The following is a 25,917-nucleotide window of genomic DNA, read 5'->3' on the forward strand; positions in this document are numbered from 1 at the left end:
AATCGCCGGCGGCAGGCTGCCACGTGTGCAGCGCAACCCTGTGGTGACCCCGCTAGTCGATGCATCTTTCGTTCGTCGGTGACCCCATCGCGCGAGAAACGTGTTGAACAAGTTATGCCAGTCGCCGAGACCCATGCTTTCGCGAGCCAGCAACCTTGCGAGACACGGACGTCTTCGACTCGCCTCGCGTATTACAGCCACCTCTTCGCTTGTCCTTTTTGTTACTCTCGTTGCCGGATACATTTTGTCTCCCTTCGGTCGTTGTTCCCTTCTCCTTTTCTCCTTCTTGTTGTTTCCTCGAGGATCGCGCGCGGATGAAGCTCGATGGACCGTGAAACGCCGGCCGGCGGAGACGGAAATCGATTTCATTCTGGTAGCGACCGATGTCCTCCGGCTACTTTGCAGCCACCGTGGATAAACAGGTTGTACAGGGAAATGGGAAAGATTGCGAGTAGTGGGTGGCGTAGTAAGAGTTGATTCTTACTGGAAGTATTAGATTACTGTTTCTTGAAATGTTGAGGATTCGTTAGTCAATTTGTCTTTTTAAATAGCGAGAGGTGCGTGACTTCCTGAAGACCTTTATGAATTTGTTATGGTGGATAGGTAAATGAAGTTGAGATATCGATGGATGATTATTGATTGCGCGTATGTATATATTAATGATTGAATAGGAACTGTTGAGTGCGATGGGTTGTAGTACGGTCAAAATTTTTCATGGTTTTGAGATTTGAGAGGATAAATAAATTTAAGAATTTAATTGCTTGGTAATAGGATCTATATATGTGTGTGTGTGAGTGTGTCAGTAACTAAATGAAGTTGCCGAGTGTGTTACGATAGCAGTTTATATATCATTTAATTTATAGAACTGCGTATCGTTTAAATATATTATTATAATCTTATTTTCTTATTTCACCAACTCAGTTAATGAGTTGCATGACAGATTAATTGTAAAAAGAACAGAAGTGAATGTTGTACCATTGATAAGTAAAAGACGATTTAAAGCTTCGAGGCGAATATATATTAAAATTTAGTAGCGATATTAAGTTACTTACGTTACTAAACGATAAAACCACCTTTCCCCGTGTTAAAATACGAAGCAGAGAAAGGAAAAGTAGCGAACGGTGTTTAAAAAGGAAACTAGTTGGCAACTTGCAACTAGTTAGAGAGAAAGTTCCCGCTTCTTAATTTGAGCAGCGACCATTAAGGTATAAAGATGTTTCAGAAATAAGTAGACTTCGGAAATGCCTTCGCTAATTTACTTGAAACGTAAGGAAATGTCATGTAGCCGTAAGTTTAGAAAGTGTCTCTTTCTGAGGTACAAGTACTTCCAAATAGATAAGATAATTTCAGAGACAATAGTAACAGTATCAGAACGAAATATCGATGTCATAAATAGAAATCTTCAACGACTTCGATTAAATTATTTACCATCCTCCGATCCGTATATCAAAGAAATACAGGAATCTGTATCTCACTTTCATGCAAAACGGAATACATTTTCCGATCAACCCTTCCCTTCCGTGCTACCCTACAAATCTCCCTACATCGCCCTCGATACATTTATACCCATTAACAGAACACCCATCACGCTAACCAAAAGCCTATTACTCGATTCCGACGTACACGCCAAACACACGGTTGTACGGTCAGGAGATAATAGTTCGCGTCACAGGTTCACGCGAGGCGGTCGGGGTCAACGGACGACCTACGCCGTGAATGTGTAACACGGGGGGATAAAATGTCCTCCCTTCTCCTACTTCCTTTCGCAGACATCTACGACAACTCCCTTTTCATGTGGAAGCAACGCTCGCACCGTCTTCTACTCTCTTGCATCCGCACCCTCGTTGCAGGCATTCTAGCCGCCGATGTTCGCCGAGGTGCAGCAGTCTCCTTGTCTCTCCTATCCACCCATCTGAGATTCGAATGCAGCGTAATTCCCCGTCAACCCCCGAGCATCCAGTTTCTCGCACCTCAACCACCTCTCGTCCTCGGGCGTCCCTTCTTCTTCGTAGTTACTCGCCATGCTCCACCTTCCCTCTGTCAGCCCTTTCTCTATGCATATTTTACGGCAATACCCACGATACGGTTCTCTTCTGCACACTCCATCGCGTACGTCGCATCATCGACCTCCTTCGCTTCGCGTCTTACCTCCTAACCCTGACTACGGTCAAAGAGCGCACGCTCTGCGTCGGACGATCTATTCAGATATCGGTATTGACGTTTCATTAGCGTGTCACTTGATTATGCGGTACAGGCTGTTCTTATGAACCATATTGACTAGGAGATACACATATGTGTGTAATAACAGTATAAAAAACAGAGATTTGTCTGGGAATGAATAATATTTAATTAGACGATGAACGAAAGATATTCTATTCGGCTTCTATCGACAAAATATTGAGAAAGGTCGTACACGGCGCGAACCTGTGAGTACAGGTTTAATTTTGAAGATGGGATAAAATTAGTATTTCTCGTGTGATAAAAAGACGCTGGAAGAACTAGTATTACAAAGTAATGGAAGATCGAGGGTGATTAAATAGAAATTTAACGTCTAATTCAATCTGTAATTAATTTCAATAAATAAAAGAGTTGGAACGAAGCAGATTTCACATAAATCTAATCCGATCTTGCAGCATTATATAATAAAAGAAAATTGAAGTAACATTAAGTGAAAATGTTAGTTTCTTACAGAAGGTTCTTAGCAACTTGGACGGATAAAGGTCATATAGGAGAAGATTACTTAGTTGAACCTATGCCATGCTAATTATCTAGAAAATATAGTTTCATTTATCATCCTCTATATCATAAAAATATCATATATCATTTTAAAATTTCCATACAAAGTAGTCCGTATTACCTCTTAATGCTGAAATTTAAATGTCTCCTAAATTAATTACGTATAAGTAAGATACCAGGTTAGGTACATTTTCTAATCACGAACAGGTTTGTATCTGTTTACAGAAAATGTCAAGTTGTATCGACACACATTCGCAACGAAGTTAATATAAAGAATCTGCTACATTTCACATAGTACTGGAATCGATCATCTTATGACAAATGTTCATCACCGAACACGCCCGATTCCAAACACGCTACTTCTCATAAATTGTCTCTATCCACTCTCAAGAATAAATTACAATCCCCTAAGCCCTAGGCAAAGGCCGGTAGTTTCGCGGTTATAACGAGAATTTAAACACGAGCCACCCCAAAATGAGGAGGCACCCGCGTATACGGGCGGCCGGATCAAACAATTAGAATTAATGCATCGTAGGTCGACGTAGGCGACTTTAAAATAAATACGGTTGTCATATGGCGATTAGTGGGGTGTTGGCGGCGATACTGCTAGCCGGACGATGATCGATGGCGGCCATAAATAATGCAACACCCCTCGGTGCGATTCTGAGCTGGCGGGCCACCCTTGGAACGCCGGAGTTGCCAGCCTGTCTCGTTTCACAACCCTCGCAACCCCCTGTCTATGCCTGTAGGTGTGTACGTGCCTTCTCCGACCACCCTATACGTCATTTCCGATACAGCACGCGCGCTGCGGCATTCATTGCTCCGTGTCAGCGGCCACCCTCGACCCTTACAGCCATTTAATTCGGATCCGGGTTATTAATTATTAATTAGCGCCAGTCCTATTATATCTCTATCGCGGCGCAACGCCTCCCCGTCAATGTAACGAAGTTATACCATTAAATTGTCGACGCTTGTTAGCGTTCACAAAGGAGCATCTCTTTTCTCCACCTTCCTCCTCCACGTTCTTTGTTCCTTCGAACGTGAATTCGAATCGCCTCGAACGGTTCGCGTCGCGAACGTCACGTAATTAATCGCCTCGTCGTATCATGATACTCTTCTTCTTTTCACCGTCCTTTATTAGTATATCTTTTCAATCGTCGAGGGAAGCTTTGATAACGCGTCTCTCCTTTATGTGTATTGACGTTCTGTCCGGATCTGTCCTCACCGACGCTGTTCCAAAGGGAAAGATTTACGAAATTGCGATGCCAGTAACTTCGATCACTGCGGGGCTTTTCTGTCTTTCATTGTTCTTAATTAGTATAGCCTACTTTCTCCATTGTCAATGCACCATTTGGAAACGCGTGTTTTCCTTCTTTTATCGGCGCTCTATTCGTCTCTACTTTAACCGACGGTGCTCCATCAAAACATACAAGATCATGGTACCAGTTGTTCTTCCTTTAATTGTTCCTTATACTTTAGATTACTCTACTCCAAAAATTTTCAAATTCTCTTCGTTTGGTAACGAACCTTTTCCTTTTCACCTCTTCTTATACCACCATCTTCTGTCTATCGTGATTGACGGTATTCCAAAGAGAAAAGTCCGCGAAATCGTGGTGCTGCCAATGCTGGTAGCTTGGATCGAGCAATCGACGTAATCGCGGCGAATAAGAGAGGACGTCGTCGCGTTGCCCATGGCCAACGGCGGCAGGGAATCGTGGTTATCGTTAACCCCGTACGGCGAGCGAGTGGTAAGGTATTAGAAAGTGGAAAAAACTCTCGAGCAGCGAGCGCAGTCGTGACCTTTCGCACGCACGAAGCGCAAGCGTGTGTGAAACACGGTCCCCGTCCTTCTGCGGCCACGGCGGAGGATCTTGTGGAGGAGAGATCGATTGTTCGCGGACCTGGCAGGTTCAAGTGGCGAGATAAAGTCGAGGTCGTTCAACCTATTATAGGCGATCCCGAGGCGCATACGATATAAATCTCCTCGGGGAAAGGGAACGAGCGCGAATCGATCTATTGGCGTGACAATCGACGCGGAAATGTCAGGCGACAGCTAAGACTGGAACAATGCTTGGTAATGGATCCGTTTGGTCGCGTTTCATGTCCGGTTCACAGGAATCGGAATAATTGACTGTGTTTCGCTTCGAGCCGAAGTTGCGCGATTCGTCAGACGATTAGTGAAAGGTAAAGCTTATTAAGAATGTTATTGTATTGATGAAGTTATTGTCAAGGTTTTAGTTATTAGTTACTATTGGCATAAAATAGGAAGCGAATAGAACTACTCGCAGTTCAGGGTAAAATAAACTTTAGAATTTTTTAAATGACAAACTAAATACGATAATGGTAATTAAATACTGAAATATTTAAATTCTGAATTTTAAAAAGCTTCATAGCATAGGGGTCAGTAGTCACTTACAAAAATGTAATCCTTGAAATGAAAAGTCACCTTTCTCTCGTTCAAGCTCTGTAACATCCACGCACATGCGACGCGTGGGAGAGAAAATAGTCGCTGCTGTTTTACAGTGACTCGACGCAGCAGGTTCTGACGAAGTGTCAACCAAGCGACAAAGTGGTAAAAGAGATTACTGGTGCTTTTGAGCACGCGGAATCTGGAAACATGTGCGAAGTATGAACGCGCTCGTTGGCTGAATAATTGCTCGCCTCGTCGTGTTGTCGTTATCCGCGTATCAGACCAGAAAAGAGATGACTTATCAAGATTCGACACAGTTTTATTTCCATTCATCAGGAAATAATCTATCATTTTGGAGGCTCATTTCCCATACAACTTATCTGTACGTAGATATTTGCAAACACTAGATTCATTTTGCTTAGCGTACGTGTTCTAAATTCGACAACGATTACGCGATGCTAATAATAAGTTTATGTTCCACCAGGCTGTATCAAAAGAGAAAGAAAAGAGAAGAAAGGAAAAGATTAAAAGACGAAGGAATACAACACTCATAAAAAATCTAAGTTGCGTAGGTGCAAAAGCCGAACTGACTGGGTCACTGGCAAAAATGCAAACGAACGACGTTTCCCGTGGAAATGGCGAGGGAAGCCGACAATGGGCGATGGACGCGGCGCACAATGGAACGTAATACAGTTATCCGCGCTGAATGGGCCGATGCCGGAGGAAAAAGAGCGGCTCGCGTAGGTAAGTAAATTTTGTAGGCTTCGGCCCGATCGGCGAAAGGAGAGCCCGAATTTATTCTTCTTTCTGACTCGCCGCTTTCTCCCGCGAGCGGGTGCGCGCATTTCACTTGGCGGTGGGATAAAGAACGCATTGAAGGCATTGTGGCGGTCGGAATGGGCGCCCCGAAGAGGGTGAGCTTTCCGCTTGTTGCCATTGAGAGGCATTCGAAGCCCTTCTTGACAAATCGACGCTTGTCGGGGAAACTCCATTCTTCGTGGCCCGGAACACACGCGCCTCTTCGATTTATCGCGTGCCGTTTGCCCGGCCATCTATCGCACAAATATCACCGATAATCTGAATTTATGTTTTATAGATGCCACGTCTCAGGAAACACGCATAATACACGGCGAAGTAGCGGGGAAATTGATCGAGATAGTTTCTGGTTGATATTGTGGTGTTATTCGTTTTCATATCGGTATATTTGCTTCCGGATAAAAGTATTAAGTTAAAAACTAATAGTTCGAGAAATTAGAAATATCGCATCAGTACTACTCTTTTGAAAGAGAAAAAATTGCTTCTTGTTAATTGATAATTTGTATTAATCAGCGTAGTTTATATTCTACCAATATTGTGCTACAATTTTAACATTATTCAATTATCCATACTCCGACAAATCACTCCCCCGATACGTTTCCTTTCCCTTTCTTTCTTTTAAACCACAGTAAGAACTTTACTAACTCGTTAACGAAAAAATCACTCCGAAACCGCACGAAAGATTCAACGAATCTATTCGCTGAAGACGAACAATTTCGTGTTTAAAAGAATTTCGGAAGCAGGGACCAAAACGAATATCCTCGGTGTAGAAGCGGATGATCTTCTCTAAAAAGCCAACGACGTGGAGGGTTAATTCCGCAGGAACGGCGAGAAGAGAGGCGACGCCGGTGGATTATCCGTACCCAGGTGAAGAGACGCGGGAGACGCGGAGGAAAAAGAAATGGGAAGCCATTTCCGTCGTGTCCTTATTTAGAGGAGGGACACGTCCGGGGTAAGCAGGGAAACGCCAAAGAAGAGACAGTGTTTCGCCTCGCAAGTTATTGCCTCGGGCCGCGGTGCATATAAATCCACGCTTAGCGTATTGTTTTCCAGATCAGGAGAAAATATATGTGCGTTCCCGCAATACACACCACTGTGCGCGGTCTGTGGGCCGAGCTCGCTGTCGGGGACGAAGTCTGGAAGGAAGGTCGCGCCTTTATACGCGCGCTTACTTTGTGCTGTCCCATGTGGCCGCGAACGAGCAATGAGATTCTTGGATACGAAACCGATGTGTGCACGTGAATGTGTACGTTTGTCGGATAGTTAAACGAAACGTGGCACGGTGGAATGTGCGGCGGGAAGACGTTCGAAGCGCGCCCGGACAAAGTAATCCGACGTAAGGGAAACGTTCCTGTGTGCATGTTACGTGCCGATATTACGGAGAGCACTGGGATCGTGAACCTTGTTGTCTGATAGAATCGATGGATAAAAATTACCATGGAGAGTGTCTACGATATCGCCAGAAAGCTTTGAACTCTGATCGTTTCTTCATAGCCTCGGAATTAACCCCTTGAGTACAGGTTACGCATGAATACAGGGTGGCTTATAGGTCACCACATAAATTTTTATAATAAATTATATTACATGATATTAATGTAAATACTGTATAATAAAACTACGCTAAGATCGGGAACTTTCGATAACCACTATATCGTTGTAGTTCTATGCAGTATAATATTATAGAACATCACAACTCTTAAAATAGTTTTTGCAACTTTAAGAGAAATTCCTATAATACTTGCTAATCGATAAAAACTACACTAATCGCAGAGCGATCTCGCTTAATACGCTTAGATATGAAACCTCGACCACACACAATCCGGACAACCTTCAATACCACGATCTAGCCGCTCTATTACGAATGCAAGCGATTAAAAAGCCTCTTTGCTTTTCATAGTTGATCGAATCGCGATCTGGAAAAATAGAATAATCGAGTTAAATATACTCGTCGTGGAAGACGCAGGAGCGGAATGCTAAAGAGGAACACGATTTAATCCAGCGAGATAACGCGGGTGATAAATGTCACCGTTCGACAGGTTTTTTTCCGTTGCTTCACGGCCGCTCGTTTGCACGCCCACGCGACCAATTCCACCACGAATGGTTCCCGGAGGCGCTCGTAATCCTGAACGCACCTAATCGTCCATGGATATGCATTAATTGCCCACGTGTGTATCATGCGAGGCGTGATTTACCGATCGAAGCGACGGCAGTCAGGTGCGAAAAGAAAACGCGATTATTCGCGCCGGAGTTGAAGTCACGAGCGCTCCGCGATTCAATCGCAAGTGAAATAATTGTGAAATTTCGCGGCCCACGCTCGGCTTCGTCCCTTCCATTCGGCCTGCACGGAGAATGTACGATTCGTGTACGTTTCTGGAGGCTTACGACTTCGATAAGGATATAAACATACGTGCATTGAGGTTTCGCGAGACAGGTTCGGCTTTCGGTGAACGCGCGTGGCTTCTGGGTTAGATTGTTAAAGCGTAGTTTGATTTATAGCGATCTGTAAGGCTAGACTGATTTAAGTATTGATAAATCATTTCTGTATCTAACAAAAGCAATTCCTTAATTTATTAATAGAGTTGTCATTTTGCGTTCCCTGGGTTTTTTCGTATCGGTGTAACAAAGGTAGTTATAAATTTTTACGTATTTAACAATTAATAAAATAGTAAAATAATAAAAGAAAGTAAAATATTATTTCCGAATTTATCAGAAAGTGTTCCGTGCTACGACCGACTTCGATGGATCTCGTATAAACGTTCCTTTTAACCGCACACTTTCACTCGATTGCGATACGAATCGGCTGATTTAATTGAATTTGCTACAATAGACTACGCATACGGGAGAGCACGTGACTCATTTAATTTCCCGCAATTATCGAGAGTCATGGAAGCGGCGCGTTTCACGGTAAATCGATCAGTCGAAAACCTGAAGATTGGTGTCGAAATTTCACGGAGGAGAATTCGCCGAATTTATAGAGCGTAATTTGCCTCCGAGCTACATGGTAATGCGGCTTTAATTACGCGAGATCGAGAAGCCGGACGATCGGTTCAAGATATCTGCTTCCTGTAAAAATGATGATAACCGTGGCATCTAATTATATGCGTGTGCTGAACAGCCTGCGCGATACAAGTTTCGTGGAAAAAGGCAGGTGATTGGTTTGACGGTGCGCAAATGAGCTGAGGATACCGGTGCGTGCACGCTTGTACGAGTTTCTTGGCCGCTTGTTCGAGTTTGCTCAAGCTCCTTACGCCTGGACGAGCGTCGAAAGCGTGAATCGCTTTATTAAGTCTAGAAAGACCATGCCACGACTCGTCCCGTCGAAGACTAGCGATCTCAATGGACGTGACACGTTACAAGATTCGCTGAACAGCGCGGACTTCGTTGTATGTTACGTGTTACTACTGGTTGAACTTCGCGACTCGCGAGCTGACGTCTGTGTTTGTAATTTATAAATATGTATCGCCTAAGTTTTAGTAGTATTGAAATTTTAATGCGTAATCTTCTGTTTTCTTTCTTTAAAGTACGCCATTTGATTTAGTAACATTATAAGGAAAACTTGAATTCCGAGATCGAAAAATTAACAAAGACTTCTTTTTGGTTCAGTTTTTACAGGATTAAAATACCAATGCTAAGAATATACGAACTATATACGGTATTTAAACAGCGTTTACCTCCGTATCCATTTCTTTCTTCTTGTCTTACCTTAGGTTCTCGGTGCGTTTCACGCTCAACTACGTTTCAGTAATTTCAGTGAGATCGAACGTTGCACGAAGCAGGTGCGTGGACGCGTATACTCGAATGACAGGTGGTAATCAATCGGAAGATTTACTCGGCGACGCGATCGATCAGTGCTTCGAATCGCACGAACTTTCCTAATTAGTCGGTGCAAGCTAGGTGGACGCCGCGCGGAATTGCTGGTAGTTACGTAGTGAAACGGTACAATTACCGCATTGACATGTTTGATGATTCGATGTGACTACGTATTTGCAACGATCATTTTAATGTAGACTTACGACGCTCGTCGTAAATCAACGGCCAAGAACACGAATAGATTCTCGAAGAAGTAAGAGGCAAAATTGATTTTTAATCGGAACGCATCGAGTATCTCTAATTTTTGAGGTTATGAAGGTGAAACTAAATGTTCTGGAGATATTTAAAATGATAGCGTTGCTGCATCAATGAAATATAGTTATTTCACATAATGGTAATTAAAATGTGAAATCGAATTTTGAAATTCATACGATCGAGTGTCTAAGAATATCAAGATATTAAATGATCGATTGTTAGATAACCAAAAATCTCAAATAAATTCAATTCTTCCTTTCACACTTTCTGTGATATTTTATAAACATAACGTAACAACGGTATGTGTGTGTGCGCGTGCGTGGTATCATTCGTTTAAAAGTATTACCAAATTAGAAATCAAATTAACACTGTATAACTTACCAAACCTTGACGGAAGCATAGCTTAAACCAGCTTAAACCTGGCAAGCTAATTATTTCCTAGCAGCATATCAAACTGGACATTCGCACGACAGTCACGGAAGTGCACGAACCGAACGAATATACTACATCGTACGAGCAAATGGTACAGCATGTCGAACTTTTCACGTAGGATGTTGGAGATATCCGGTCTGCATAAGAGTGCGCGCGCGCTCACGTTCGTTTCGAAGTGCGTAACACGCTGCCGCGGTTCCCCAGTCTCGCACGTGGGCCGACCTCAAGATATCGGGACAATCATGGATGCGCGGGGTGCCTTCGTGTACTGGGATAACCGACCCAGCTACCGATTTGCCAACGCCGGGCAGGTTTGTAGCCGCATGCGAGCAGGACAAATTCAAATCTTATTGTTGTTTTGTTTCGGAATACCATGACCGTTAGGTCACGGGTATTGTAAGGAGTAATGAACTCCGGCAAAACAATGCCGCCGCTACTTTCAACCGTCAAACGCAGTCGAGTTCAAACTTTCCGACTGTCCGCAGCATAAGCACATACGTGTATACGGAGTCTCTTGACACGCGCGTATTTATTTCGTAAAACTTATTATACCTGGACTTGTGCTTTGTGTCAAAGTAATATCTGTAATAAATTGCTCACAAACATATAGACTGTTATTCGTGATATTTGATAAGATACATCCTCTACAGGTTTATCTCGCACAACCTTATACGACTTCAAGCTGCAAATAAACGACCGAAATTCGACTGCATCACTCGCGCAAGAATAACGTTTTTTCGAAGTTAAAGTGTAATCGCCATGTTAGAAAAGTTAGCGGTTCCGAAACTGCGCATGCGCGGATGGAGGAAATCGAATGGCGAACGTCAGTAGCAATGCGCGGCGTGGGTGAGAATAAGTGTTTTTGAAAGTTTGCGAGAAAGAGTGGGTGAAAGTGATTGCAGTCTCAGGTTTTGTTCAGAGAAGCGAGAGATCTATCTTTTTCAGCTCTACGATTCACCTATCGTAAGTCAAGTTTTATTTCTAATATATTGCTTATGGAGTGTCATAGTGATCGCATGTAACTGTAGCGACACATGAGTTAGAGATCAATTCAAATTATGTTGATGTTTTGCCTCGGAGTATCAAGATCGTTAGGATACACGTAACGTAAGAATAAACAGACTCGGAGCAAAACAATGTTGCCGCTACGTGTAACCGTGTGAACAAAGACGAATTTCAATTTTCCGACTCTCCCCCCAGCGGTATAAATAAGCAGACGCGATCGCGAGGAAATGAGTCACAGTCAGTTGTCGATCAGTTATCAAACAGTTATCAACGAATTATCAGCGATCTAATTAACGAGTCATTAGCGATCCTATTTTACGACTTATACACTGTCTTAGCGAATCGGTTACCATCCTCTACGCATAAACCTCTAAATAACAATTGACAATTCGTATTTCATTAATTGCTCTCAATTTTATAAGAACCAAAACTCGAATAAGCATGAAAGATTATCGTGAACGAAATATGAGATGCAAGCGTACACTTATTAGGATGGTAACAGCATGTAAGAACACGCGGTAAGGTTAAGAACGCGAAATAAATACGACCGCGTCGGTTTGCAGGCGCGCATGCGCAATTTAACCAGTCAGACGGCGGGTCTCTTGGCTGCCTTATCTGCCTAATGAAACGCCTTGCTAACTAGCATTCGTCGTAGCATATGTGCCTTACGTAGATATTGTTATGGCTGTTTTTGTCGATCGCGTTTCAGTTCGTAGTCGGTCTTAAATCCAACTGGATTTACATGACGCGGTTCGTTGACGAGCAGCTTTCTGCTACGATAAAAACAGGGATGCCAAACGCTGAACGCGACTGCGCGCAAGGTCGTGTGCTCGCTGTAAGACGATCGCCACGCGAGGAAGAGAGCGGGCGAGCTCCTTTGCCTTTTCCTTTAACTCGACTCATACTCGCCCGCGGTCTCGTTTTCTTCTTATCGACGAAGAAACAATCCCTGATCACTCAGCCGAACGCGTTTTAGCTGTTACGATTTTTTGCACTATTACGATAGATTTGCGGTTGATTAGGCTACGCGTAGAAAAAGACTAGGTCGTTTCTGCCTTGAGAAAGCCTCGTCTCGTGTCTGGTACTCGAACGAAGGTAAATTAGACGCGGTTACCGCTTAGATAGGTAAATATATTGTTGGTACTGGCAGTATATAGTTGGTGATTTGGTGTCCATGTAAAAACGGTTTCTGGTTAGTGGTTACACGGCTGGTAGTCAAATGCGGTTAACGCAAGGAGAGATTATGCAAGGGATTGTCGTGGTCATGAAGATTCAATAAATATTACACGCAGAATTTCATTTCTCTATAATTTCTTTACTAAATTAATAAACCGAAAATATAATATATTCAATTCAAGAAAAGGCAGAACAATTAATCTTTAAAATTCGTATATATGTTGCTCCCGAAACACTATGCAACTTTCGGACGAGACATTTTTATGAAATTTCAAATATTATAGAAATAGTTCTGAGAGTAAAGTTGAAAGAAAACTGTATAATTATTTAAAGAAAACAGGAAAAATAAATCAGTCGATCGAATAATTTCACATAGGAATAAAACCGCCTTTAGCAGTTCTGGCTTGGTTCTCGTGTTAAATCAACCATAACATTCTCAGCAATTAGCGGGATAGTCAGGAAACAAGAAGTAGAGGCTTATAACAATGCTAGACGTTAAAGAGATTGGGAGCAGCGAACCAACTAACCGATATTCTGCTCGTTGAGTGGCCATAACGTCACGGCGGAAGGTTACGGGTGGCTTCGGCCACGATTCGACGAGCACACAACTCGGCGCGTGTCTAATATCGTTTCGAACCGCGTTACCGTCGCAGTTTGCGGAGAAGCCATTCAGCCGGACGACGAGAGCCAAGCTCTCGCCGAGTGGCGGCGATAGGGAAACGGTGCTCATGGGCCGGGTCGTGCTCCAGCGATCCCACAAATATAAATCATGCGCGGCCGGCTGGCTTCTGTAATTTCCTTCGATTTCCATGCGATCGTGTTCCACGTCATGGCGTTCCTGATTTAATGGAGCCATCTTATCGCGTGGAGAGCGGATAGAACGCGCGCGAAACGAGGCCCGTGCGAATTATTCGCCTCGCGGACGTACCAATTACGGGTTAACCTTTCGTCACCGCGTACGGTACTCCGACGACCACTTCGGAAATACTATCACAGAGGCATCGTGCCAGGTGATAGGTTAAAGGCTTCACCGCCGTTCGGACCTTCCGCAACGCCTCGCCATTCCCTCGGCGTTCTTCTGTTTTACTCCTTCTTTTCCACGCTCGTTACTCGCTCGTCCTTCCGTCCCGCCAGCTGATAGAAACTTAACGAGCCGTCCTTCTGTTCCCTCAACCCCGCGCCCCCGTTCTCATTTTCCCATTTGTTCACGCTCGCAAACCTTTTTCGGTAATCGGCCATTAATTATCGACCACTTGTCTCCTATCGACGTTTGCGATGAGCAACGGATGAGTCTTGTCTCGGTACAGGCTTGCCAAGAATGATGGAGAGGAATGGAATTTTCTGAAAGTGTTGTCAGTACGGTATTGTTAACTGGAGTCCCGTTAATTGAACGAGGGGATGATGGATTAAGGAATTCATGGCAATGTTCTTATTGGAAAATATCAGTGAAGTTTCAGCTTACTTTATTTTTGTAGTATGATTCTAGTTTCTATCAGAGAACATGGTTCATTAATTTGTTGCGTAATCAGTTTGTAGACCCTGCCCTTTCATTCGATTTAATCCTAAATAATGATTAGGTTATCATGAAGTTAGGGAATTTGTCTATTCCATTTAATTTACGCAGCCAACACGTAATTTCATATATTACTGATCTAATTACTATTTGGAGAACTTCTAAATGCACATAGCCATATTAGCATAGTGATAATCAACGTCAACGCGTTATGATTGCCACTAGGAGTAATAAATTAATCACCGACGAAATTGATAATATTCAGTTACGTTTAATAAATTCACAAGGTGTAAAAGAAAAGGTACAAGAATTACGATAACCTAGTAATAGTTTTTGGATTTTATCTGGCGCGCAATTCAACGTCTGACAGTTTGCTAGTCCAGTCTACAGTTCATTTAGTAGTTTCCCATTACTGTAGTAATAATTGCTGAGCATACTTGGAGCCCGACGTGTAAGAATATCTCGCGATTATTCAATGCCATAGTGTGGATTTTGCTTTAAGCAGCGAATAAATACTTGTATTTTTAGCAACTTAAACTGAGTAGGCTTCTCTACGACAGCATTTACATAGTTTGCTTGCGCGTGTTATCTTGTAATCTCCATTATCATTAAAATACTTTTCACGCTTTCAATAATTCTAAATCAACTATGAATTTACGTGATTATTTAAGAAACATTTCATTTTAATAATTTTACTATCTCGCGTTTAAATATTTTACGTAGATACACGATACTTTTAACAAATACAAATTGATTATTTAGAAGGTAAATCAATGTTAATTGAAATGTGTCTGCTTTCTAAGTAGCAATATCGATGATTTCGCCGACAAATTTTTTTTCCTCCAGTGCGTTTGATTTTTACAAAATTGCGTATTACAAACGCAAGCTTACCATGCTCCATTACTTTCACCTTTCTCCAAAGCAAAATTATTTATCTTTCCATCTACGTACGTAGTCTATACTAACTCAACAAACCGCCCATCTCATTATTACTAAACCAACCGAACGTATAGGTAACAGGAAAACCTGAATGGTAAATCCGAATCAACAATGTGGTACTAGAAGCAAAAGGTAGTAGTTCTCTCTGGCAGACTAATAGTATCAATCTTGACGGTAGCTTCCTGTGGGTCCGCACGACATTTGCAAATTAGAATAGGCCTAGCACGCAAAGCGCACGATCGCCCGTGTGTGCACGCGTGCTACGAACTGACGCTCGTATATGAGCCGATGAGCTGTAAGAGGTGGCTGCTTCTGTTCGGAGGCAACTGGCGTGCTCTTAACATAAACGCGCTGCATCATTACGGGACGGTGCGCCCGCGGCGCTCTTTGTACCGGGCGTAATTTCATTGCTATCGGCGTGCATTCGCTCGGACAGAAGAGCGCGGGTCGTCTCGATCCGATATACTGCCGGCGGAAAATCTTTTCATTTTTTTTGCCGCTATTAGTGTTCGCCATTGTGACAGGAATTAACATGTCGCGTGATTCCAGGTTTCGAAAAATGGTAGAACGAAGGTTGAGTGATCTTGTTTCTGGAATTGTGCGCTTCTTACTTTCTGAATGTTCCTTCTACAGGGTGTCATTTTCTACTTATTCTTATGAAATTTAACCCTAAATTTTTATATTGATATTTCAATCAATTTTTGAAAGACACAATTTGAAACGTCAGATAGAGATAATATCAGCTTTCAATTTGCATTCTTAGGTCGTAGAGGATTCGTAAGAGTTTCAATTAAATTTCATAATTTTATCTCACTTCAATTTAAATGATACATTTTATGTTGAAGTTCACATCAATTTCGATTTCATAGACTATCGTCGTCTCAAACCACTCCATAACATATCATATTCCCATGTCTTTATTGCTTCATGTTTATTAAACGTCGTAAAACGAGAAAATGGCGTATTATCCGTGACACTTTAAATGTCCATGATTGGTCTGGTTGACCCGCTGTTCGTGGTAATAAATAGGATTTTAAACGTGGCGAATACAGCAAACACAGGAACGTATGCGGGGGCAAATCAGACATGGAAGTTTTATACAGAGCTGAATGTATTGCGCGATTATCCGTATTTGAGTATCAACTACTGTTCCATTTTTTCTTCCGCTCCGTTGCGCTCGGTGTTATGACACCCGCCGTTAATGAGCACTAACAATCCGGACATTGGATTTAATAGCAATGAGCTAGGGCGACCTACGGTGGCGAACGACCACGTACGATAATTTAGTGGATCGTTAAGCTCGTAGATTTCTTTAATGGCTATAGACTATGGCGACAGTCTATGAATGTCGCCAATAAAATGCTCCGAAATCGATTTCTCTCGAGCGACGGCTTGTCAAAATGTGTGTTACTGTTAGCAGAAATCGTTTGTCAAAAATTTCCTTGTATGTTGTTTATATATTAGACAGAAACGTTTTCGACAAGAGCTTGATAAAAATAGATACTTTTTTATACTTAATTATGTTTACTGACAATGTTTATGTGATAGTTAAAAGTAATAAGAACACTAGCTAGAAATATGAAAAAATGTAGAAAAATAGGGTATTTTGCTGTTTCAAGTATCGACTGTCAAGGGAATGTATAACGGAAGAATGGGAGCAATAATGGTAGGCGGATGTAATATACGTGAAAGTATCTCCATAGATAAGATATATGGTGAATAAAACAAGGGTCGGAAATTTTATTTGATACCGTAATACCGATCTCACGTGCAATTTTGAATAAACAATACCTACGTCAGACAATATTATAGTTGATAATTCTTTGATATATTCGATCATCTGAGACAACCGACCCAATCTCGACTCTTCGGTCGTCCAATTCCGATGCAATTTTTATCTACCTCATCGCGAAGCTTGAAACGATACACCAAAACTTTCGCGATAGTACGATCGAGAAGCAGGAACAAGCCGTTCGTTTTCCCTGAGTTATGCTGGGTAGTGTAAAGTAGAGACAAACGGTCGCACGAGGGAGGAAAAACACAGGGTAGCTGCGAGGGTGGCAGGGAGACAGAGCGAAAAAAGTCGGGGAAGTTCTTTTGATTAATAGCATATAGAAGAGCGAGAGCTCAGTTTTCGGTTATTGAAATGGAGAGAGGGTAGTTGGCGGATGGGTGGTGGTTTGGGTGGGTGGATTGGGTCGGTTGGTTGGCTGGTTGATCGGGCGAACGAGCGAGCGAGCGAGAGCGGCCCCTTGTGAAAGTTCCCTTTACCTTGATGACAAAGAACCGGGCGAACGGGCGAGCCGAACCTCACTCAATGGAACGGACGAATGGTTATGGAAACAGCATTTAATTTGCATAGAAGGAGCCTCTTTGTCGACTGGCTGAGAGTCGGAGTGCTCCTCACTCGATCGTTCCCTCTCTTTTCCGCGTTTCTTCGTGCGCGTGCACCCTCTGCTCGTCCCATGCCGGCAGCAGCTCGCGGTGCTCTCCTTCCAGTCGCCGTTGAAAAGAGCATTGTCCTTTATCTATCGATTCGATCGTATATTTTATTCAGATTGCGCGACGCTCGCGCAAAACGGCGAATCTCTTTATGATTGCCAATCGCCGCCCATTGTCACCGCATGACAGGGCTTACGTAAGGGTAGCGCGGCGTGACTCGAACCAAGGTTAATTAATGAGCCACCGCGGCCTCTGACCGACATCGACTGACTTCGACTTTCTTCAGGTTCTTGGCCAATCGGAGGGCTCCTATACACGAGCAAAGGTATTCGGGTTTCCTTTTTTCTTCCTCTCCCTTCTTTCTTTCTCTCTTTGTGCTTGTAAGTAGATGGGGGGACGGAAAAATCGAAGTCGCGTGTGTCTTTACTTTCACGTAAAACCCGTCAAACGAATGAAAGATGGGACACGATGGAAATTCCCAGCGGCGTCCTTTCATACGATGGTGAACGGTCTCGGGTGTTAATTAATAAGATTGATCAACGAAGCATCGCCGTAAGAACAGGTTCCGATATGTAGGCGACGGCTCGTTGGATAGGGTTGCTGTTTAAGCGTACGAAGGTGTATATATCTTCCTCGAGGTTGTTCTTGCGTCACGGTCAGTCTCGTGTGGGATCGAGCGTGCACGAACACCCTTTTTCAGCAAGTCGAAAACGAATGTGGAAAGATCGGTCGTATCGAACTGTCCTCTTCTTTGCGAACGTTGACGGACAGATAGCATGGTGAATATGTCGGTGATTTATCGCTTCGAGACAAATGTCGGACGAAATATCGTTAAGTATCGTTGATGGTGTCGCTTTCATTGCCGAGTTTGGAAAATGTTGTTGCTTATTTTAAAAATAAACTTTTATCGCTGTGGCGAAGTATTGCGAATTATAGTAAACGTTGGACGTTTCATAATTACAAGCATTTTTGGTAATGGAAAGGTTGAAAATAATGGAATACTTTATAGATAATTAGAAACATGAATAAGATTACGGTAAATTCTACTTAATTAATGCAGTTTTATTGTATAAGTTCATGCTATGATGCAAATAAAATGTTACCGGATACATTTTCTCAAGTTAGAAAACAAAATGAAATTCTATGGAAATTATGTCTGCTAGAGATCCAAGAGTAACCAGTTAGGCGTGTCTGCATCGCAGAATTAATTCTACTAAATTCTACACTCATAACGTAATGGTTAAATAACTATATTTCAAATATAAGCGTATCGAGTTGCAGTATCGTTTAGACTATCAGATATACATAATCTGAATAAATATGCAGCAGCTACTACACCATTCGTGTCAGTGATTAAGATGATGTTTCAAATTTATTTCTAACGGTAATACTTCTTTTTATTACACTCTACGATATATAAATTCGCATTAAAATAATTTATATTGTAATATAGAAACATGTTTGAAAAGACATAAATATATTTTTAAAACTTGTACTCAAACGAGGAATTTCAGAAGTTTATTCTAAAATCTCCTAACTCGGACTAACTTCGCAATATTAATCTCAATATCCAACACATTTGGAATATCAAATTCCACGTTGATATAACAAAGGCGAGACGCGAAACCACTTCTGCCTTTCTTGGTCCTCGAGGATCGCTCTCTGATACGAGCACAGTCAAAGGTGAACTTTCACAAAAGCTCCCTTCGACTCTCGCGGTCCTTTTATGCTTCGAATCGATATTTCTTTTCAAACGAAAAAAAAAAACACAGAGGGCAGCGCAGAAAAGCGCAAAGAAAAAAAGGAAAGAAAAGAAACGGAAATGATGCAGAACGAGCGGTCAATTCGCGAAGATGGTCGAGAGCGAAAGCTGGGCCGGGCCTGGCTCGGTTCGAACGAAAAGATATCTTCCTTTCCGCGGAGAATCAGCGATTGTTTGCGGAGGGTAATCAGGCGACATCAAACGAGCCGATCATCAAGTGGAATTGTTTACCTAGCTACGAGTCCCCCGGGGTGCGCGCCGTCCTGGGTGGCCCAGGGCCGCCCCCTCCCTTTGTCACAACAATAATGTTAATTTAACCCCACCCAACCCCATTCGACGTTCCTGCTTCTCCTGATTCTCCTCTGCGCCGCTTCTGTACCGGCGGCGACAATTTGCCGTGCACACAAAAAGAGTTGACAACTTGAAAGGGAAATCGAGCCTATTGACACAGGAAGGGCAGGGTAGACCCGGGCAGCGGGCTGCTCTCCTCTTCCATCCAGCATAATAGGTCCCGTTGCCCGATCCCCTGGCTCCCTAGGTTTTTCGTTCGGTCCGTCGAGCATAACATTATCGCGTCGTGGATTCACGAAATCACAGGCCACGTCTGTCCACGTATGTACTTGTCCCCTTTTCCCTTTTTTTTTCCTTTCACCATCCTACTTTCACCGTTTACTTTTTTCCTTTCCGAAGGGTATTCCTGGATTCGTTGATTTTCCATATTATTCCGTATCGAGGCAGTTCACGAGACATATCTCTTATATTTTGCGCGATTTTGGTTTGTATTATATACTTTTCGTGGGAAACGGAGAAATTATGACTTAGTTTTGTCAGAAGGAAATTAGTTCACGGCCAATTGGGAAGTTCTATTAAATTAATTTCTCCACACAGATGTTAGATGTCTTAATATTTTTCCAATACTTTAGTAAACCTGATGGGTATGGAATTAAGAACAGATAGTATTAAGTCAGGTATCGTTCATATCACTATGCGATTTCATTCGGTTACTTCTCTTCTTTCTCTGTTTTCGCTCCACTCCTTCGAACTTGCCTCTCGATTTCAATTCTTCCTCTCGACCTCCCTCGCGCTCTTACCCTTTTTTCGGGCCTCTTTTATCGGCGGTCCGCGGCTCGTTCCCGTTCGAGGCCGGCGGGAATTCTATGGATCGGCGGCTCTCGAACGGTAGTATCAACAGGCTGCATCTAGAGGGCTGATCAATCACCGGCTGCTTTTGTTCCATCGGGCTTTCTAAGCCTCCTTTATATCGTCACGTTACCACCGCTATGATCCCCGCATTCATTATGCCTCCCCCCTGTACTCTCTGTCCTCCCCTCCCGCCCTGTATCATCGCTCGTCCGCATTTTCCCCCCTCGTTCTGATCCATTAGGAAAGATTGCATTTTCTAATCCACCCCTTTGCATTATGCCAGGCAAGGTGTTGCGCATTGTGCGGTTGACCCGGTTCACTGTTCTCTGCGCGAACGGGAAATTAATGAGCGAAACGAGACGAAAGAGAAAGACAGAGAAAGATTAAAACGGAGGGATAGTGATCAGCGTGAAAAGGAAGGGAAAGGGCGTGGAGCGCGGAAAGAGACGCTTCTGTTCGTCCATTTGGAATTCCTCGACGAGAAAGAAGGAGAAGAACCAAGAGACGTATCATACACGTCGCAGCGCCGGTGTAACGATCCAGTTGCTCCGTCACGCGAGAAATTTACATGACGCTCCAGAGTATTCCGCGTCAAGTCGATCGAACGGCAATCCCAGTGCGTACCGTGAAAGAAAAACGACGTCGGATCGGTGGTCGCGCCAATGAACGAGTTCATCTGAACGCGAAGCGAACCGATCCGCTTTGGGTTCTGCATCATCGTGTAAGAAAGTCGATTGGTAGCGAGGGCCGATAGGCTTAATAAGCGTTTCTCGAGACATGTTGCGAGTACGCTGTATCCACTTCGACGAGGAACGTTCAATGTCGCGTGGAATTTCTTGCTGATCGCGCATGCTTCATTGCGCACCGATCGCGAGCGTGGACGAAGGATTATGAGCAGGGATTATCTTGCACAGATTATTTCATCGGTCGTTGGTATTTCTGTTCGAATCATTTAACTAGTATACAGGATATCGAACTGAACAGATTCTCCTGGAAAAATATGTGTGAACTGGAATTTCAAACGAACGTTTATGGCGAGTTGTAATCATTTCTGCCTGCTCCATACTTTATTGATACGTGCATGTTTGTTCGTATTATTTTTATTTAAACAACACACCTTAATTTCGATTTGTAAACCACACTTCGCACGGAGCTTGGCTACTCTCCTTTGCTATCATCCATTACTTTCGTATTCCCAACCCCGTGCCAATTCCAAAGGACGAACAAAAGTCGAGGCGGACGAATTATCGAATTGAACAGCGACAAGAGGGAGTAAGGTCGCGCTCAAATTACACGCTTAAACAAGTTGGTCGGTTTCCGCGTCCGCCGACTCACGAACGCCTACCGGGCGTTTGCTTCTACGTCTGCGACGATGTTTGTACCTCGCTGCTTTTCGTTTGACGTCGACGACTCGATGGATAGAAAGGGATGGGAAAGAGAGAGCAAGAGTGGGAGAGAACTACCGTAGGTAACTACGGCTGATTCGGCGGCACGATACCGGGTTTCGAGCGAGAGGCGAGGTCCGTGAAGCGCGAGACACGGCCGGGATACGAGAAAGAGATGGCAGGAAAGCAGCAGAAGTCCTGTAACTCTGAAACAGAGTTAGCTGATGAGTCTGTGGGTGGCTGGCGTCGTTTGTCGGGGATAAAAGGATGGAGCAACAGAGAGGAACAGAGAGGAGAACCGGGACAAGGGGGTGGAAACAGAAACGGAGAGAAAGAAGGACAGCTGCAAACAAGAGCGGCAACCGGTGGGAGAAGGAACACCACTTGCAGCATTCTATATAGATATTTTCATGGGCGTACGGCGTCTCTCGTTGCCTCGAACCACCCCCCGCCCTCTTGCCTCTACCCCAAACCTGTTCCTCTGCCCCTGCCACCCTTCGTCACTCCTTCAACCGCTCCCTTAGCGAGTTACCTCTTCGTTACCGTCTCTTTAGTATCACATGAACCAATAAACATCTTCTTTGATGTACAGCGCATTAATTAGTAAACGACAAAATTGTATTTAAACAATGGCGGAAGATTCGAAGCGGGAGAGCGAATGAGAGAAGCGGAAGGGTAGACAAGATGAACGAGGGAGGAAGAGACAGAGACAGAGACACAGAGAGAAGAGGAGCAAAGTAAGCGTACAAACAAGCGACGGAAGCTTCGTCGTTACCGACGAGGTCGTTTGGCACGATGATTCGCAGTAAGATCTTTGCGAGAACTGGAGTGCGCCCCTGCTTTGTGGGAGGGGCGGGATAGCAACGAACGAAGAGCAAGGCACTGATAGATCTTGTTAAATTCACAAGCCAACCTCTTGGCTCGTGCTCGAATAATTGTTAACCGTAATGTTCCTGCCTCCGTGGATGCTCGAATTAAAGACTTAGAGTCTTCTTGTTTGCCAGATTGGTGTAATTAGTCCTGGGTGCAACAATTACTCCGAGTATCCTGATCAAATTGACCTACATACACACTACTATACCATTACACGTACTATACACTCTTTTTCTTATTGTCTTAAAATCGATACAAGTCTCATGATTTCGGTTGCAATGTATTTCATCCATCCCCACGGTGTTTCACGGTGAATTGAGTTTTTGTCGAATTTCTTTCGAACGAAGTCGTTCACGCAACTCCCGTTTGATCGGTCGTCATTGACGTTAAGATTCGACGTCTTTTCGACGAATCGCGCTTTGACCGTATCAACCACGGCGAAAAAGGAACAAGGCTTGTGCGGAAAGGATATAATGGGGAATAGTCCTTGAACCGTTCGAATAATAAACGGAAGGATGCTGATTCGCCGAGGGGTGTGTCCCGCGCGACGATTCATTTATAAATAACCGACGACCCAACCCGCCGGTCCGGAGAGAGGCCAACGCTGATTGCGAACATCCCACGTCTATTTGTACAGCTTAACCGAAGCGAAACACAGGCCGAATATCCCTTTAAAGGATTACATCTGTATGGCGCTTAGTAACGGACGCATCCGATTCATTTATATCTGTCAGAGGATAAGGGGAGCTATTTAAATCAATCAAACACGGCTCCGCGTTCGGATATGCGGTCGCATATCCGCAGGTATTAATCGACAATGTGCAACGGGAGCGGACGCGTACTGTGAAATTGAGGCGATAGGAAGATGAACGAGGAAGGTATGTGAATATTCTTGGGGCAAAGTCTTTGCGCTGAAACAGTTCTCTATAAATGGCAGAGAAAGGTTGATTAGCATATACGTATGTAGCTTAGATAGACTTTTTATGGAATTAATTTTAGAATCGTCTTTAGAAATTAGAATTACAGAATTAACGAAGGTGATTGTAAGTAATTAATGCGTGGTAAGAACCATGGCACGCAACAATAAGAAAAAAGATCTTTATAATTCCTACATTAAGATTTTTGAATATATAATTTCTTTAGCAAAGGAAATGTTTTTCTCGCTTGTTAAAGAAATTAATTGAACACGTGTATTAAGTGTATAATATAGAATACACCGTGACTTATTAGCATATTGAAAAATTGTACATATTGACATTGTACATATTGTGACTACAAGATTTCTATCAAAGATTGATTAGGTGTAATTAAAATTAATAGTCGATTATTTTTTCGATGAAGAAGGTCAAGAAGAAAGGTCACCTGTCGATTCGAAGTGGCATTCAAAAGAAGACAACTTTCGCTTTTATTTCTGTTTCCATCTCTTGCAACTTTACGTTTAATTTAAGGCTATTCACTTGCTTTTATCTGGGAGTATATCTTGCTATATTTGTTGAATAATTACTGTCATTATCAATCGTAAATGTACTGTGTTTTTAACTATGTAAAAATGGAGAAACTTTATACGTTTGCTTATTATACTATATTTCTATTCACTACACGTATATTTGTTTAAATTATGTTATTACTATTATTACTGTCATTATTATCATTACCATTATCCTCTTTTTAACCTTACAAGTTCCAACAAGCATAAATTGATTTGTTTTTTTAGCCGAACAAATAAACATCCCCTAGCTTGGTAAACATCCATTCTCTAATCTAAACATTTTGAACATAGTTGGCAATAATTGTGGTCGATTTTTCTTAAATTTTCTTTCACATATTTATTTACACATGATCTTAAATTTTACTCCGTAAAGATAGATTTCAGAATTCACACTTTCTGCTTTTCTCGATAAATACCAGAAGCCATTAATGTCTCAGACACTTACCTTCCAACAGCCTACATAACACAATCAAGAGTTACCTCTCCTCTACAATCATATATCAAACGAGTCTAAACTTTCTTCGCCGTACCAAGAACCAAACTCTTCGACGTTGAATGTTTACCGATCTTGCAGAACGCTATCAATTAGCCGAGAATCGAGCTCGTTTGCTTGTTGGCGAAACGTCTGTCCGTTGAATTCTTCGCGATATCGTCGCACGCAGGAGGGAGAGACAGCAAAGACGGTCCTCATCCCCCGAGTGTTGGTGTGCTCGCGTTCCCGCTAGCACGCTCCATGCTGCCTTATATGTATAGATTCATCCCATCCGCGGTCTCTGTTTCTCTCTATCCGCGGCGAAACACGGCTATCGGGGATTTCGTCGAAGCCCCGGCTTCCCGATATGTATACACGCAGATTGCAGAAACTCGGAGAAACTTATGCGGGAGAGAGCGATCGTTACCCAGGAGGCACACGGGGAACGGAAGCCGTAATCCCGGGGCACGGGCGCGCGCGGCTGTTTGTTCTATACGTAAGATCTGCGCGGCGCGCTCTGTGTATCTTGGCCCGCCGATATCTCCTCAGTCAGCCAGGAATATTTAGTCAGATGAGGAGACTCGAACAAACGCCTCTAAGGCTTTCTATTAAGACGACTCTTTGATGTGAGCTACCGTGTACGCCGCTTTGGTCCCAGCCTCTCTCCTCCAACCCGTCCCATTCCTCGTACTCCTCTCTCGCACTTCTTGCTCCCTCTGTCCCTCGGTTTCTACCTCTCTTTCGTCGACACGACACGGGCTGTCCCTCTTTCACCCGGGTCTTCGAATCCCTCCTGTTTCCCAGCCGTTCTCTTCTCCACCGCCCCAAATCTCCCACCATCGGCTACGCGAACCGAGACACGTACCCACCTACGGACCAAAAAGGGGTTCTTCTCCCTTCCTCTTCCTCCCTTGTTCCCTTTCTCTCTGTGTATATTCGTTGGTCCACGCGTAGCTTCGTATCGTTTCGACGTTGCGCCACTCCCTCCCGCTATTTGTTTCCAGTAATTCAGAAATTCGCGACTCACCCCATCGCGAACGGCGACCCTCCGTTGCTCGTCCCTTTTGCTGACCGATCGCCGCACCGATGCTTCGGCCATGGACACGTCGCTTCCTAAATTCTCTCTCCTCTCATTTGTAGGGTTTCAGCTTTCGCTCCTTTTTCGCTCCCTGATTTTTTCTCGGCGCATCTTTCTTATTTTCGATATTGTATTTTGTAAACGTGCCTCGGAGATGGTTGATGAGAGAGGGTGAGAGAAG

At 43.4% G+C, this 25,917-nt stretch overlaps 1 protein-coding gene and 1 long non-coding RNA gene across 2 annotated transcripts in view; one reads left to right on the forward strand and one right to left on the reverse strand.

Moving 5' to 3' along the window:
• LOC100741472 (transcription factor SOX-6) overlaps positions 1-25,917 on the reverse strand; it is a 337,675-nt gene that overhangs the window by 233,187 nt on the left and 78,571 nt on the right. The window lies entirely within an intron of this gene.
• On the forward strand, positions 11,486-25,082 carry LOC112213221. Its single transcript, XR_002947108.2, has 3 exons — positions 11,486-11,809; positions 12,286-12,288; positions 25,072-25,082. It is a non-coding gene; the product is annotated as an uncharacterized LOC112213221 (long non-coding RNA).

Source organism: Bombus impatiens, unplaced genomic scaffold (assembly GCF_000188095.3).
Source record: "Bombus impatiens unplaced genomic scaffold, BIMP_2.2 scf_0543, whole genome shotgun sequence".
Taxonomy (NCBI): domain Eukaryota; kingdom Metazoa; phylum Arthropoda; class Insecta; order Hymenoptera; family Apidae; genus Bombus; species Bombus impatiens.